Genomic DNA, 17,328 nt, shown 5'->3' on the forward strand with positions numbered 1-17,328 from the left:
GCCTATGAGATTAAAGAAGGAAAAATGATCATGAGTTATTTCAAGCCAAAGGTACAGCGACCTCGGTCTACAACAGATTATATCAGGACAAACTTGGAGGTCTTAGCTAAAGACATTCACCCCTTGGACCAGATTGAGCTCCACAAGCAGACTGGAGAAATGGTTTATTCTACACTGGCTGACAAAGCAATGCTGGCCCACCAGTTACAAAGATGCCAAGGGCATAAAGGCACTAATCAAGAATAAGGAAGAAGACATTACTGCCCTAAGGAAACAACTGAAGTTACCTCCTTCAAGACACCCTCAGACTCCAGAAATCATAGAGCAAAAATCAGAGGAGGACATGATGGACCTTCTCATGAAACTCAATGAAAGATTAACTGATACAGAGCAGACACTTGAAAAAGCATTAAAAGAAAAGTAGGAGAGTCAACCTCCCGACCACCTGAGGTAATTCCTACAGTTGCTAGTGTAGTCCCCTCAACAACTGGATCAGCATTGGCCCCAAATGTCCCAGCAGCTACAACTCAAGTAATCACAGGCACATCAACAACAGCAGCAGCACCAGGCAGCAGCACAAGTATGACCACAGAAGAATTAATAAAAGCCATGGAGGAACTAAAACTCCAAGTGTCAGAGCTAAAGCAAGTAAAGGAGAAATTGGAAAAAGTAGAACAAAGTCATGATAAATCCAAAATTAATGTGGCAGAGAAAACAAGAGAGGTTAAAGCATTGCAGAACAAAGTCAGAACATTAGAAAAGGATCTCACTATGGACAAGCCTCTAGCAGAAATCAAAGGAATCCTTTGGACCAACATCACTCAATCCCTAAGTGATGTTTGGCCATCTATCCAGACAATTTATGAGCAGATTGACTTGGTGAATGCAGCACATGGTGAAATCCAAAAAGCAAGAGCTTTATTAGGACAAATTCCTGATCAAGCCAACAGGCTCATTCATTTTTTGAATTATAGAAACAAAGAACAGTTGGAACAACTCGGCATCCCAGACAGGACAGGAACCATTTTGGATATCAAAAGAGTTCTAACCAAGAAAACTCTAATGCAAAATTTAGAAAAAAGATGCCAGGATATGCAAGTAGAAATCAATTCTTTCATGCAAAGATTTACGATTTTGCAGGATAAAGGACTGCCAAGTCTTTTAGGAAATAATGACAGGCTTATGAGACACACAAATTATGTACATAAGTTAAACACATATGTTGTTGATCAGGCTAATTCATCAACAAGTGCTTCAAGAGAAAAAGCACTTCCCTCAGGCCAGAGTCTCTATGATAATTTAGAGAACTTATTTTATATTGAAAATGAAGTAAAACATCTGTTTCAGCTCTAGCCTAATTTTGTTAGATATACAGAAGCTGATGAGACACTGAGGAAACTTCAAAGGCATAAATTGCCAGATCAAAAATGGTGGGAAGATATGTTGGGGATTTTATAAGTCTCTCTTAAACAAAACAAAGCTTTTGGGTTATTGTTCTGCCACAAGATAAACTGAGATGAACGAGGATCAAGCGGGTCAAAGTGCATTCAAACAGGTCTAAAAACATCTGACAGAGTAGCTAACATAGAGTATCAGTGGAATACCGCCGCTAACCGACTCATAGTACCTACCTCCGGTACATCCAATAAAGACAGAGCGGCCAACACAACGTCAATTTATTGCTTCCCTGTTTCCGAGACTATTTGTCTCTATCTTTTGTAAAAGAAGCATTAATCACCACTAGATATTATTTCTACCAGATATTTTGTAAGATATTTTGACATTTTTGTATAAATCCACCCCCCCCCCCCCCAACCAAGTATTTGGGGTTGGTGGGTGTTCATAGCTGGGGGATCTCGATGCTTTTAACATTGGGGGGAATTAATGCATGAGTGCGGGGTGGGCCATATGCCTTGAATTTTGGAACAAAGGAATTTTTCTGTTTTTTAGAGTTTAGATTTATTCATTTATTTTTTGAATTAATTTTAATACTTCAAAATAAATTATTTCTCACTTATGACTTCTTCTTTGTTTTGTGGTGCAGACTTCAACTTTCTCTTTCCTTTGATCCAGGAATTGGATCTGAGTGCATGATATATTATTAGAAATAATTTGCAGGAGGAAATATTATTTTCAACATCTTAAACATAATAATGATCATATATAATAAAGCAATCCTATAAAAATTATAGGACCCTAACAGTCGCTCCAACTATGGATGGCACTTCCTCGTGAAGTGTCAAGAACATTGTAGACTAGTAGCCTGATCCATTGGGGTGATCCTGAATCTGCAACTTGCTCTGTCATAAAAACCTATGCAATTGAAAACCTTAGTCATTTGTTCTAAACTTTAAACAGAAATCCGATTTGTGTACTGAAATCTGAACTGAAACTATAAACTGAACTCTGTACTACAAACTATAAAACTACAAACTAACAACTGAAATCACTGCCACATACAGAAAATCTGAATGTTGAAAAGATCCTTACCCAATAAGATTACTTATGTATATACAATCCTATTCTAACACCAAATTCTTGACTTTACGCAATGTAAAATATCCAATATAGCCAATCAAAAATTTGATCCAATACCATGGCTCCTTCATTGTCTTTAAGAAGAATCGGAACTAGAGCTTGTAAGGGCACTAGAAACTGATTATAAGCTTGATCTTCACGACAAAGAGCTCTGGAATCATGAAAAACAGGGGAGGAAATAGAAATTGACTAGGACTTTGTAGTGAAAAACTTCTCCTTTTAGATAACTATGGGATCATGAAATACATGACCTATTACTTGATGCTCAAAGTATTTTGCAAATTTGTGGTTAGGATTAGTTATTCCACATATGCCTTCTATATCATCATACCATTTCTAATATGGGTCATCTGATTTACGCTCAAAAAATTCTCAATTTCAACATCAAAATGTAGCACTACTATTTCTCATTTGGGAGGAGGGAGAATTTCCAAGAACTATTTAGGATATTGGAAGTTATATGATTGGATTTGAACATCTAAAATATCAATCTCCTTTTCAAATCTTTCAACAACTATTTCGGAAAAATAGGTTGTACCTACAGGAGAAAACTTGGTAGATATCAAACAATGAAGCACGACCGTTAAAAAATCTTCATCAAATTGAACATCCACTAACTGATCTGTGATTTCCTTGGCCTCACTCCCTGTTATTGATGATGACCCCTCCTCTCTTTGTCTTTTACTTGTTTTCTCTTGAGGAGTGGGAGTTTGTAAACTTGAAGTAGAAAAGAATTGTTCTTCAGCTTCCTTCAAAGCATTCTCTGTCAATTCCAACTGATTTTCATACTTTTATATCTCAGACCTTGAGGTATAGATGCAGGGAATAGGTTTTTTTCTACTATGAGTTTTGAAATAATACCCCAAGGGTCATAAGACCATGTAAAACTTAGGTCGAGTTTCATGTCTTTAAGCATTTCGTCTGCTTCTTCACCCGCTGTCTTGGTATTGCATATAAATGGGCCCACCTGTGTCTTTATGTGAAACTATGACTTCTTCTTAGCCACCACAAAATGAATGTCATCAGAATTTAACATTTGTATGATGTATTCATAGGCAAAAATCCTCAGGAGGAGGTATTTTGGGAGTCCGTATGGTGCCAATTCGCATCCATAAACTCTGATTTTTGTGTAGTTTTGGTATAAATGCCAATCTCCAGTCTTGACTTGATATGTTAGATGTAAAATAATTTTAATATCTTCATTGACTCTTGGATGTATTGAGTCATTTAGGATGTTCATTTTTGGGTGAACAAACTCTTCAATAAACTACTTATATGTGAATTATTGTTGCTCTTTCATGACCAATGAGGTCCAAAAAATCACCAGTTGTTAGTTTCCTGCATCATCTAGCTTATGCATTGCAAAATTGAACCTGTCTACTTGATAATAAAGGAACATGTAGATTAAAATGGAAGTGTAATTAAACACCTACTCTATGGGAAATTTCATAAACTTCTCATGAATGTTGTCAGCCAAAAATTGACTGAAATTAAACACAATGGATGGTTTACTGTCTATGGAAAATATGGAGAGGAAACCTAAAATGGGCTCATCTACCCACTGATCAGAATAATAACCCAAAATGTATGAAATTATGGATATAATTTGTTTATCTTGATTAGGGAAGATGGAGGAAGGGTAGGGAGGATTCTTCTTAGGTAATTAGGCATTTTTAGGCAAGAAGATCTCACGGATTTTGGCTCTTGTAGAGAAATCCAGCTTTTGATAAAGCATGACTATATTAGTGAAAGATAACAAAAATTGACAAGAGACCTTACTGGGAAACAGTTGAGGTAATGAGTTGTCAGGGGAAGGAGATAGAGGACCGTTAATTTCGATCTTGGTCTGATTGCGCGAATACAAGCCAAGTCAACTTAGTTGTTTCGATTGGGTATGAGGGGTATATTGATGCACAAGTAATATGAATGTCAGATTTTAAGTTTCATCGGTGTTGCTCCGCTACCAGCAGGCCTGGACAATACCCAACAAAGTCACGCAGGAACACAAGCATCGCTCTGCTACCAACAAGCCTGGTCAATGTTAGATGATCCAAAAATAAAATGTTATCATAGGTTATAGAGTTGGAATAAAATAATTATTAATTTAAGATATTAAATTAATAATTATTATTCTAGAATATTTAATTATTTAATGGAGACATTTAGAATTAGTATATTGTTGTAACAAGATATGACTCTCCAAATGTGTCATATTTTAGGCTCTATTTTAGGAGATTTGTTAGCTATTTGTTTTGAATAGCATTTACTGTAAATGGACACTTGTTATTTAATAAGTGATCCATAATTAGAGGTAGTTAGGACATTGAGCTTATAAATAGCTTATTGTAAGAGTGTTTGGTTGTTCGGGTGTAAACTCTTGCAAAATCAAATATGTAATTGTTCTTTTTTTTTTTTTAATAAAATTACATTTCTGAGGACACTTCTACCATTATTGTGGTATTAGAGGACTAGTAATGCTACAGTGGATGTGAGGAGGAGATTCCAGCTGTACAAGTTTTTGGAAAACTCCATTGAATTGCTCAGCATATGATTGGTATGGAAATTGTCTAGTTTTGTGTTCAACAAAAAAAAAAAGAAATTTTATTATCTTATTGATTTTATATTTCTAATCTGAAAATCAATTTGTGTATTATTATAAAATTGTTGTGTCACTACACTCAAACCAAAATCTGAGACTTTGAGGTTCCCATTCTCATATAAGAGCAGATTTTCTGGGTTCAAATCTATGTGGTAAATACCTCTACTGTGACAGAAGTCCACGTCACTGATCTGATCCATCATGCCCACTTTGAGAATCTTTTCCTTGTCCATTACCTTAATGGCCATGCTTTCTCCCGTCTTCGTGTTTCTTGCATGGTAGACCTTTGCAAATGTGCTTACAGAAAATATTTGTTTATTTCAATGAGCTTAACCGTCTCTGATCAGATCATTGTTCCAAATACTCAACCTTTCGAGAATCCCGACCTAGAACCTTGTACTCTTTTCTCATTTTCAGAAAGTTGGCTTTTACCTTGAGATGAAACCCCAGATCTTCATTTTTTTTCTTAAATTCTTCATAGGTCTCAGACTCTTGAGGTTTGGATTCCTTCTGAAAGTCGTTAATTACATCTACAAAGTAAATAAAAACTTCTGGCTCTAGCTTGTAGTTCTCTGCAGGGAAGAGGAATGAATACGTGCTACAGTTTGCAAGAGAATGCTCCTTAAAGATAAGTGGTCAAAAGGAGGAATAATATTTGCCACAGATGCAGATCTCAGAAACCGATCCAAATGACAAATCGGAGCTTGGGAGTAGTACCTTGGTTTGGAGCATTCTGATAGTGCTTCAAAGAAATCCCACCAAGCTAATCATAACCGCCACACTTTTGAAAAACCTATATAGATATAAAATTAAATTCGGAAATGTATTCCCTCAATATAGGCCGAAGGATTGGACCATTGGGGGTGTTTTCTTAAATGAATGAAATTTGAGGAGTCATATAATTGTGGACCTTGGTTTGGATACGCGGCCTACCATCCATTTTTGAGTGGAAACTACATTTTATTTCATTTTGTTATACATGTTTTCACTGCATATATTTGTATTTCACTGCAAGCATTCTGTTGAGTATATCTTCCAAATTATAAATTGGAATATTGTAGTGTTTTTTGTTTGCTATCAGAAAGTCAAATGGATGGAATATGGGAAAATTTGAGAGTCTTGTCTTTGATGCCTTGCAATGTGATAAAGAAAATTTCTTCTTATTTTCATAATTAGCAGATGCTGATAAGAAAATTTCGCGAATTTTCAAGCCATACTCCATTCGAAGGTCCCATGCAGAGGTTACATGGAAGATAATTTTCCTAGCCAACTACAGTTCCATTGGGGAATCAGGACTGTAACAGGGGTTTCATTTACATAGTACATGGCTTTTTCCATTTAAATTTGTGGAAATAGGAATTTGGGGATACAAGGTATATATTTTATGTAATATTTTATTATTGGAGTAATAAGGATTTTGTAATATTTGTGGAGTAATGAGGTCATTTGTAATTTTTGGAGTAATAAGGAGATTCTATATGTAATTTTTTTGGAGCGATAAGTGTGACATTGTAACTCAAAGTAATTTTACTTTGAGGGAAGGGTAACTTGTTTTTTACCAAGTTTTGCAAGAGCATCATTGTAAAAGTCAATTTTTGAAAGTTACCTTGTAATTTTTTTGAGAAATTGACTAGAGCCAAGTGCAAAGCTCAATGATTTTTCTCCTACTTCAATGACCATACAAGGGTCAAGGCCAAGCCCCGATAGATCGTTTTTTATTGCATTGTGTGTTGCATGTTGTGTTTCCCATCTTGATATTTTTTTCTTCTGAGTCTGATTCTTGGTGCGAAGCTTCAACGCTACAATGTCAAAGTTGATTAATTTGTTTTCTAATTCCGACAAATTTGAAGGTACAAAATCCTATAAAACATGGCAACACCTCATCAAAATCACTCTCATTTATAATGAATTATGGCAGGGTATTTCTGATGGTGATATTAAGCTGAATAAACCCACAGATGTAGCTGCACTAGCAAAATGGGAAGTTGAGAATGCCAAAGCATTAGCTCTCATTAAATCTTCTGTCAATGACAAAATGTATGTCCATATAGAAAATGCTACAGATGCATGGTCTGCTTTGAAAAATTTTAAAGACCTCTTTGATACTCAGCCTGAATCAAAGAAAGTTGATCTACAATTAAAATTATTGCAACAAAATTTGACTGAAGGAGGTGATGTTCTTGAATATATCTCAAGACTTAAGAATATTATGCAGGAAATCATTAATGCTAGTTTTCCAGCAATAGATGATAGTTTTATGGTCGCAATTTTAATTGCTAGACTTCCTTCTTCCTACACACATTTTTTGGAGACTCTACAATTAACTGGAAAGTTAGAGAAACTAAAGTTTGATGAGCTCTGTGAAATTTTGACCCAACATGATAAAACCTTTGGGAAGAAGAAGAAATAGTTGAATTGAGGCTTCTGTGATGCATAATAGTTGAAAGAATAACTTCGACGTAAATCACATGTAGACAGACATTTGTCGACACTTAACAACCTAATATTATGATTTTAATTAATTTATATATATATATATATATATATATATATATATATATAATATTAATAATAATTATTAAATAATTTAAATAAATAAATAAATTATCTTTTTAAACTAACCATTGAAATTATTTTATTTATTAATCCTAACTTTTATCTTAATAACCTAATATTATAACTTTAATTAATATATATATATATATATATATATATATATATATATATATATAATTAATTTAAATAAATAAATAAATTCCTTTTTTAAACCAACCATTAAAATTATTTTATTTATGTATTTTTACCTAATTTAACTTATTTCCATAAATAATAATAAGAAAAATAATAATAATAATAATAATATTAAATTAATAAATAATAATTTGACCTGGGTCCTAAGGTCAAAATTAGCCGTTAGTCAATTTAGCCGTTGGAGACTCTGCTCAGACTTTTTAACATGCTAAGCTGGATCTGTTTCTTCAACTTGTCCTGACAATGAACCACACTAGTTGGTTCGAAACGCGTCGACAAATGTCTGTCTACATGCGATTTACGCCGAAGTTATTCTTTCAAGAAGAAGAAAGTTGGTGAAGATATCTTTTTCATAGAGGCCAGCAATAGTAAATCATAGACTGATAGTTCTAGAAGTAGAGGCAGAGGAAATTTCAATCAGAATCAAGCAGCACATAATGTACAAAGTTGAGGTCGAAGCCAAAGCAGAGGAAACAACTTTAATAGAGGCAACAGTTCAGGCAGGAGTAATTTTCAAGGTAGAGGAAACAATCAAGAAAGAGGTTATTTTCAAGGACAAGGAAATACTAATCAAGGTAGAAGACAACCTCAAAATAGAAGTCAAAGTAGAGGCAGAGGACAATCTTCAGGAAGAGGAAGAGACTTAAGTCAAATTATGTGTCGAAGATGTAACAAAGTTGGCCATTATGCTGAAGATTGTCGAACTTCTCTTAATAAAATTCCCAAGTTTCATCAGCACTCAACTCAATTTGCAAATGATCAAGATGATAATAACTGAGAATATGTTTTTACTTCCTCGCCGACATTACAGCTTACATATCGTCTTAGAAGTGACTATGAAGATGCATGGATCTTGGATTCAGGGGCAACTCAGCACATGACTTGTCAACGTGATTTTTTTTGGAATTTCCAAGATTGCCAACTTAATTCCATTTTTCTTGCAGATGATACAAAACATACTCCTTATGGAAAAGGAGCAGTTAAATTTTTTCTCCCTAGCATTGGAGAAAAAATGATTTCAAATGTATGGTATGTACCAACCTTTAAGAAAAGTTTGTTGTCCTTAGTCACAATTTGACAAGCAGGACATCAGGTAATTATGGAAGATGACTTAGTCAAGATTAATTCGGTCAAATAGAGCTTGAAAACTGTGATGACAAGTTATGAAGATGGAAAATTGTTACAAATGAAAGGGACAGGTATTCCAAGGCATTCTGATTTTGCAGGTGTAGTGACTACATGTATTTCACCTACAAGACTATGGCATGTAAGATATGGACATTTAAATTTTGAGAGTCTTTCTCAATTGCAGAAATAAGGGATGGTTAAGGGACTGCCAACTTTCAAAAAGGAAAATGCAAAATGTGAATCTTGCATTTATGGCAAACAAAGTCGAGAAAGTTTTCCAACAAGTTCATGGCGTTCAAACAGACGGCTACAACTAGTTCACAGTGATGTTTGTGGACCACTACAAACTTCATTTGGTGGTTGCAAATATTTCTTACTATTCATTGACGATTTCAGTAGAATGACTTGGGTTTACTTCTTGAAGAATAAGTCAGAAGCATTTGAGAAGTTTAAAATTTTTTGCCAACTTGTTGAAAATGAAGTCAAAGAAAAGATAGGTACCCTCAGGACCGATAATGGGGGAGAATTCACTTCAAATGAATTCAAAACTTATTGCAGTGAAAATGACATAAGATGAGATCTTACAAATGTTTACACTCCACAGCAAAATGGAGTAGTTGAAAGAATGAATTGCACCTTGTTAGGAATGGCGAGATCCATGTTAACTTTCAAAAGGTTAAGTCCAACATATTGGGCAGAAGCAATACATATAGCTGTCTACTTAAGAAACAGATCTCCAACTGCTTCTTTAGACAAATCACACCTTATGAAGCTTGGTTTGGTTTCAAGCCTCGAGTTAAACATCTTCGAGTTTTTGGATCAGTATGTTATGCCTTAGTTCCGAAAGAAAAACAAACTAAGCTTGACTCAAGAAGTTTGAAATGCACAATGATTGGCTATTCTGATGAGAAGAAAGGGTATCATCTTTTGACCAATGGAAAATTTATTGTGAGCAAGGATGTCATTTTTGATGAAACAGAGAGTAAGAGTGAAGAATAAATCAAAAGACTTCTTCAAAAGTTAGAAACTAAATGGAGTCAAAGAAAAGGAAATACACAAAGTCAACCAAATTCACCAAATTGGTATGAACTTGATTTTCCTTCACCTGGAGACGATTCATCGAGTCCATCTACTTCAACAACACCATATGGATCTTCTAGCAGTTCATCCACATCTCCAAGCAACAACAGTTCTTCTGACAGTGATTCTCCACCTCCAAAACGAACATCAGTTTATATTAATCCTCTTTGCAATGATGGAGACTTTTCAGAATCTCAAATAACTGAGCATCAACTACCAAAATGGGCAATTCAACTTTTGAAAGATGTAAAGCCTGATGAGCAGAATAAAACAGGCACTAGAAGGTCACATAGAAGTGAAGGCAATTTTGCCTTGATAGCAAATGATTTTACTGAACCTTCCACATACAAAGAAGCAGTAAAACATAAAGAATGGTAACAGGCTATGGTTGAAGAATATCAAGTAGTAATTGATAACAACACTTGGAAACTTGTTGATTGTCCACAAAATGTTAAACCCATAAGATGCAAATGGGTTTACAAAATTAAGTATAATCAAAAGGGAGAACTTGAAAAGTATAAAGCACGACTTGTCGCAAAAGGTTTTGTGTAGCAGGAAGGCATTTATTATGAGGAAACTTTTTCTCCTACAGCTAAATGGAACACCATCCAATTAACACTTGCATTGGCCACTCAAAAAGGATGGAAAGTTCATAAAATGGATGTGAAAAGTTCTTTTCTCAACAGGGATTTACAGGAAGAAGTGTATATGACACAACCACCAGGTTTTGAAATTCAAGGGCAAGAACATAAAGTTTGCACATTGATCAAGGCCTTATATGGATTAAAACAAGCTCCCCGAGCTTGGTATGCAAAGATGGATGAATAGCTTAAGAAAGTTGGCTTTCAACAAAGTGAATTTGATGATACGTTGTATGTGCGATAACAAGGAAAATATCTAGTAATTCTTGTTATGTATGTAGATGATTTGATCATTATTGGCAACCATGATGATCATATTGCACAAGTGAAAAAGGAGTTACATGCAGGTTTTAAGATGACAGATTTGGGATTACTTCACTACTATCTTGGAGTTGAAGTCTTCCAACGTCCATATCATATTTTCATTTGTCAGAGTAAGTATGCAGAAAAGGTTCTTCAATGATTTGGCATGCAGGATTGCACGCCCGTTCTCACCTCCATGGAGCAAAACTTGAAACTTTCAAAATTTGAAGGGGAGGAAAGGTGGACAGTACGACTTAAGACAGTTGATTGGCAGCTTGATTTATTTGACAAATACTCACCCTGATCTATCTTATGCAATCAGTATTCTTTCACATTTTATGCAAGAACCACGAGACATCCACTGGAATGGAACCAAAAAAGTTCTTTGATATATCCAAGGAACGAAATATTTTGGTCTTCTTTACACAAAGACTAAAAGCTTTGTACTTGGTGGAGATTCAGATGCCGACTTTGCCGAAAGTATTGATGATCGAGCATCAACATCAGGTTATTTAATGAACATGGGGTTAGTAGAAGTATCTTGGAGTTGTAAGAAACAAGCTACAGTGGCCAGTTCTTCAGCAGAAGCAGAGTACATTTTAGCATTGGAAGCAACATGTGAAATTGTTTGGTTGCGCAGAATTTTGCAGGACTTGGGCATTTCTCAGGCAGAAGCTACATCATTATTCATTGACAGCTAATCAGCCATCAAACTTGCCAAGAACCCATTTTTTCATTCAAAGACAAAGCATGTGGACACCAAGTATCATCATATTGGATCTCTCATTGCCAAATATGTCCTCAAGCCAGTTCATTGTCCTTCCGAAGATCAGATCTCGGACATTTTCACGAAATTGCTTGGCAGAATAAAATTTACTATGTTCAGGGATGAACTTGGTATCTGTTGTAACGTATCTTTGGATCATAGGGGGGAATGTTAAATGATCCAAAAATAAAATGTTATCATAGGTTATAAAGTTGGAATAAAATAATTATTAATTTAAGATATTAAATTAATAATTATTATTCTAGAATATTTAATTATTTAATGGAGACATTTAGAAATAATATATTGTTGTAACAAGATATGACTCTCCAAATGTGTCGTATCTTAGGCTCTATTTTAGGAGATTTGTTAGCTAGTTGTTTTGAATAGCATTTATTGTAAATGGACACTTGTTATTTAATAAGTGATCCATAATTAGAGGTTGTTAGGACATTGAGCTTATAAATAGCTCATTGCAAGAGTGTTTGGTTGTTCGGGTGTAAACTCTTGCAAAACCAAATATCTAATTGTTTTTTTCTGATTAATAAAATTACGTGTCTGAGGACACTTCTACCATTACCCCGAAGGAGTTACTTGCATCACCTCTCTGCACAGGAAGCCTTTCTCTTCTTTTGCCTCAATCATTTTTTTTAATTTTTCATATTTTCATTTTTTCAAAGAATTGTGCATAGGCAGTTATTTATTTCAGATGTGGAAGAGGGATCCTGACTTATTGAGAGTAGAAGAGGTTGTTCCTTTAGATAAGTATGTTATATATACCTCTGACATACTTGTTAAGGTTTTCCCCCTCACCTTACTCTACTCAACTGAGCTGACAAGGATTAACCCAAAAACAACCAACTAGAGTAGGTGGTAGTAGTTTGAGCGCAAGTGTTATGTTTTCACCAAGATTCACTTCGAACATAACGTATTTTCCATTCATGTATCATTGACTGTAGACAATCTACATAGAGAGAGAGGATGACATATAACCAATTGTTGATAGTTTCACAAGTCCTCTTGTGCTTTACCTTGCTTGTATTAAGAGTCACACGGTTTCACGTGAAACTAACATACAGAATTAAATAAGCAAAGAAAACGATAAAGTAGAGGGCAGAAGAAAGTACGAAAGAAAAGTAAGTAATCAAAGTAGGCAAGCAAGAAAACAAACAAACATAGCAAGAAAGTAAACATGCATGCTAGAAAACAAGACATAAAGAAAACACTACTCCTACTCCTACGCTAACGATGCATGGGTCTGCTCACATGAAGTGATATTTCCAATGCATCCATCGGTGCATTTGTTGACCCATGTTGGTGAAGGAATGGTTCAGAAAAAGAACATTCAAGCGAACCAACAAACATGAAAGATATAAAAATGAATAACCACGCACTTCGAGTTTAAATGTGTCCACAGAAAAGAAAAGAGTGAAAGCACAAGACAAACACTCTGTGGACTTACCATGATGCTATGATACATTGTGTGCAGATGATAAGCATATGCACTCTCTTGACTATGACAAGAAAGAAAACATGGCAAAGAGATATAACTTACGTCTTGATCGTGTGCTTCCTATGTATGATTCCTCCCATGCATGAGTGATAGGATCATGTGATTCGGGTGGAGGAAGCGAAATCTGTGTGTTGGATTGATCTTCAGTGCATATATATGAGTGATGAGGAGCCTTGGGTAGTTCAAAAATTTCCTGATCAGAAGTGAAACTAACCTCAAGACAGCGAGGGCCTGACATAAACATCAGCTCGGAATGAAGTGCAACCTGCAGGGTTTCGACTTCATTGACAAATAGATCATCATAAACAGGTGGGTTTGAAACATCATCATCGATTGAATCAACATCATGATCAAATAAAGGAGTAAATATATCACAATAGCTATGATCAGAAAAATAAATGAGTTCATCGGCATCCTCATGATTTGATGAATCAAACAGAGGGGTAGATGAAAAGCAAGGATGTTCACCCTCCGCGTTTCCAGAAAAAGCAAATGAAATATCACATATATTTTCAATGAAATGTTTATCCTCTCTGCAGTCAAATGATGGACTAACATCGAGTGTGTTCTAGGAATGATCATAAGTAGATGTATCCGTGGATGGATTTACACAAGGAAAACCAGAGATAACAGAATCACCAAAGATGTCAGGAAAAAGCAGAGGAGGCATGGACAAAAGGACGTCATCCTTCACGACGTGTTGATGCTCATATTCCTAGTCATACTCATAGAAAATGATAGCACAGGTTGGTTGTGTAACATCAACTGCGTCGATGGCTTGATCCTCGTTCACAAGAGGTGTAGAGTCCAAAATGGAAGAACACAAGATAGTACAATCTGAAGGATCAACAGAATGTGGGGATGGAGGTTGAGGTAACAAGTGCATATGACAACCCATGGGCTTCCCAACCCAATCTGTGTAGAAATTATGAGTAGTGAGGATGGGAACATGTACCAGTTGAATAGTCTTGTGTGCACGCTCTCCCGCATCACTCTATGGGGGTGGAGTTGTTTGAGGAGGGGATGGCGGGTAGTCACTTGTGACAGCAACTGTGTCCACTTGAGATTGTGCAGCTCCATCACTGAAGTATGTTGAGTGGGGTTTGAGCTTTTTCTTCACTTTGGGACAGATTGATTTGTGACAAACATACTCAAATTTTTCCATAAGATATTGGAATTTCATCTTAATTTTCGGAGCTTTAAACATGAGTAGACAGAAGCACTTCCAAAAATCCATAGGCGATTCATGCGGGCCCTTCCATTGTTTTAACATTTTTTTTGTCAAGATATTCAGGATCAAAATAGTGGAAAATGGATTCGATTAGATCGATGAACTGCTTAAATGTGTGCACAAAATTTGGAGGCAGTTCATGGCACCATAGTTCTGGGAATTCGCGAACTATGTGTGGAAGCAGCATACTGAACTCTACTTCATCAAAACCTTCCTCATTCTCCAATAATGCAAGGAAGTCATCTAAGTTTTTAGGCCAGTCCACTTCACCTTCAACATCATACGTGAGTTCAAACAAGTGATCAAAGAACTCCCTCTTGACTTAAAAGGGATGTGTGTTGGAAAAACATTGCGGAGGGCTAACTATAACAATATCCATGATAGATGTACAAAGATTCAAAACAGGATTTCAAGACTCAACTTTTCATATGGCCATCCTTCTAGCGCCATCAATATTAATGGGACTGGACCCGCCAACATGTTAGGGGATCTCCCCGGTAAGAAGTCCCAACTAGACCTCAGACCGTTTGGAGTAGGAGTCCCAGTAGTTGGTAGCACAATATCGCCTTGACTGCGGTTGTGCGCAGAGGTAAGTAAGATGTCCTTGTTGGAAGTAAGGGTGTGACCTTGTAGCAGGTCGAGGAAGGTGCATGAAAGGCTCTAACACACAGAAAGGGGGAAGAGTGTGCCCCTTAGAATCCTGCAATAGCATTAGCTTGAAAGGGAACACACGAGCAGAAAGACATCACAAGATGGAAAGTGGGATAGCCGACGATCCAAAGTGATGGATTATACCAATAACTCACCTCGATAAGATTCATACAAACACATATAGAATACTCCATACATACATGATTAAATTACAACTACATACATCATTAGAGTAACTAGGATAGCCAAACTACAATAACAACATATGCATGAAACGTGATGGCTCTATTATATTAAAAGAGTAAAAGATGCAATCATAAATACAACCATGACAAACACTAGTCCCTATAACAGAACATTACAGTCATTTTCGCCTACTCCTCCAAAGAGATGTACTAGCTCTGCACTATGAAGAAGCCAAGGCTCATTACAATACACTCCAATTTTTTTCTAAGCTATACCTATCAAATTATTGGCTCCCAAAAGCCTGTACAATGAGTTATGAGGTTCTATAAATAGCAAAGGGTGGGGTGACCCTTGACATTCCCCTTTGTGACTCTTCAACTACCCTCATTACTCTTCAACTTACACATGACTGTTACATTCTACTATTGACACTTGGTCTTTCACTTTACAACATGTTTACAATACAATTTTCACATGTACCCATGTGAGACAAAAATGGGTTTGAGCAAGATATGCAAGGCATCACTAAAACTTGGATAGTTGTTGGAAGACCGACTCTTGGACATCCTCTTGATGATCGATGATGGTGAACTGATGCCAAGCTTGGTAGTCTATTATGGTGCCCGCGTACTTTGTGGTGACATCCTTCTAAAAGAAAACCCTTGCCTTCATTGCATCCGGGTACATTGATTTGGCACCTCTATCCAACTTGTCAAATAACATGTGCATCATGGTCTTAAGTGCATCTGGACTTATGACATACTGATGTATAGTGTCTGCGCTCATTTGCAAGTTTGCATTGGTGGCTATGTGCATCAACTGATCGAATTACATGTCCAGCTCTAGCCAGACTTGGTTCTTTTCTTTCACCTCGGTGAGCGTGCCAATTGATGGGATCACATGCGTGCACATAATGGCATCCATGCTCCTGAACACTCATGCATGTGAAGCTTGTAAGCTGGTGATGAGCCATGGGAGTTCCTCATAGTTCCAGATCTGACTCCATTTCCTTTAGCTTCATCATCTTTGGAAAGTGAAACGGGGCTCCTTTGTACCTCATTTTCCATATATGCATGTGATCGACAACAGTGTGTATGTATGACAAGATGCGTGCTCTCCTAGCACAACATTGCTACCAACCATTAACATGGAAAACTGACTTATGCACAGTGACAAAATTGAAGTACAACTTCCACATGACTGTCTCAAGAGATGATACTTCATCGAGTATCACTTTCTTCAACTCTTCTCTGGAAGATGTTGTGGTTTTCTCTTCTCCCTGCTTGGCCACTTGTAGCTCCTTCTCCATACGCTCATTCTCAACTATCAAGAATCTAACACTTGAGCTAATGGCTTTGGCATATGCCTTGGCAACATCCACCAATACAACTAGATGTCTACGCACATCAGACACGATCACTCGTTCTTCAAACTGCACGGGAGATACATGGACATCTAGAGTGAGCACTCTGCGCAATTGAACAGCTTTGTGTTCTAACTCGTCGAAGGATATGTTGTGCACATCCACTTCCAGATTGTCAACAAGCATTTCAGTGTCTCCTTCATCGCTTGGGACATGCTCTACTCCTGGATCTAGTGAAGTCAGTGGAGTGACCTCTTAGTTCTTATGCATGAGGTGAATGTCCTGATCTAACTATGGTTGAACCACATCTGTGTCCTTCTATTCCAACATTTTTTCAATCTCCTGAGAAACGTCCTCTCCTACGACTGTTCACCTTCTTTGCTATCTCCCAGCTGTTCAGATGATTCAATAACCTATATGGGCATAGTTTCATCAATGTGTGCATGCTGCACCTCCTTCTATTCTTGTGCCTTCTGCACTTCCTTCTCTCTCCTACGCAATTCTTTTTATTCCCTTAATTTTTGCTTCAACTCCTGCAACTTGTTTTCTTCCTCGTCCAGCTTCTACTTCTTCCTCTA

Source organism: Pinus tabuliformis, chromosome 6, assembly GCF_031772625.1.
Source record: "Pinus tabuliformis cultivar Carrire ecotype Pingquan chromosome 6, CPIR1, whole genome shotgun sequence".
Lineage (NCBI taxonomy): Eukaryota > Viridiplantae > Streptophyta > Pinopsida > Pinales > Pinaceae > Pinus > Pinus tabuliformis.